The sequence below is a fragment of the Kogia breviceps genome, chromosome 13 (genome assembly GCF_026419965.1).
Source record: "Kogia breviceps isolate mKogBre1 chromosome 13, mKogBre1 haplotype 1, whole genome shotgun sequence".
NCBI classification, from domain to species: domain Eukaryota; kingdom Metazoa; phylum Chordata; class Mammalia; order Artiodactyla; family Physeteridae; genus Kogia; species Kogia breviceps.
Window position 1 is genome coordinate 26,425,288 of NC_081322.1, and position 1,328 is coordinate 26,426,615.

The following is a 1,328-nucleotide window of genomic DNA, read 5'->3' on the forward strand; positions in this document are numbered from 1 at the left end:
TATAGTGTCAACAGACCCAGAAATTCAACAAAAATTATAACCCTTTCAGAGAAAAGCTTTTGAGGTACAAAACTCTATTTCATAAAAGACATATCCTTCATTCAGAAATTGAATGCTTTTATTTTAAAACTCAAAAATATCCACTGAAATTCTCACTGGAAGCATAAAATAAAAACATATTTTTGATAATCAATAAACAGACAATGGTTTAAAAATCAGGTACAAGAAGTGGTGAACCTTAAGGAAGGAACTAAACACCTTAATATTCCCTGGATATTACTTCTAGGCCTTTTGGCTAAGATCAAGTTTAGTATGTGTTCTTATCAGTTTAATATTCCCTGAATATATCAGAAAAAAAAAAATGTTCTCTGTCACATCTTAAGTCACTATGAATCGTTTTAAATGAGAATTTATAAATGGTTAAATTCCATTTAAATGAAAAATTCACAGAGAATCTTATTATTGATCTTGAAAAATTAAAACAATATTATTTGTGGCACTGTTGATCTTCTTTAAATATAAGTATATATAAGATAAATACTTAGATTGAAGTTATCAATCAGGTACTCTAGAAATATCCTTTTTAATTTTGTCTACTTAGCATGCCTGTCTTTTTTAGAAATAGCATCTCATTTCATCTGAGTACTGCTTCTTTGTTCACTCTAAACTTAATCAACTTGTCATACAATTTCTCACCAACAACATTGAATATTAGAAGGTAATAGTGCAGTATCTTTCAAAATCCAAAATAATATGATTTTTTTCAACATGAAATCCTATACCAACCCAATGATCAACCAAATCTAACCACTTCTCCCCATATCTCCCAATCCCTACCATCCTTTCTCATTCACACTACTGAGATCTCTTCCTAACTCTTCTACCTGCCACCGTTATAGTTCCTGTCCAGATTGTCCTTCACAAAGGAGTCAGAGTGTTGTTTTTTTTTTTTTTCAGAGTGATATTTTTGAAATACAAATCCAAACATGACCACCCCCTGCTGTATGTAATCTGATGGCTTCTCATTGTACTTAGAATAAAGAGAAAATTTCCTACCTGCCCTCTATGCTCTGCAATGGTTTGGTGCCAACCTGTCTCCTTTAATCTCAGTCTCTCCCTGCCTTCCTCTCTGCCACAGGTGTGCTGCCCTCACACCCTTAACCTTATCAACCTTCTTCATGCTCCAAGACTTTTATACTATATTATTCAGGGAGCAAACTCTTCAGTTCGTTCTTCTAGTAGTAAATTCATACTTATCCTTCAGTTTCAGCTCAATAATCCTTTTCTCAAAAAAGGCTTCCTCCATCTTATGTATTAGTTAACTCCTC

At 33.0% G+C, this 1,328-nt stretch overlaps 1 pseudogene; it reads left to right on the forward strand.

Annotated features, from left to right (window-relative positions):
- Positions 1–275: 275 nt before the first annotated feature.
- LOC131740301 (U2 spliceosomal RNA) lies at positions 276–380 on the forward strand (annotated as a pseudogene).
- Positions 381–1,328: the final 948 nt, after the last annotated feature.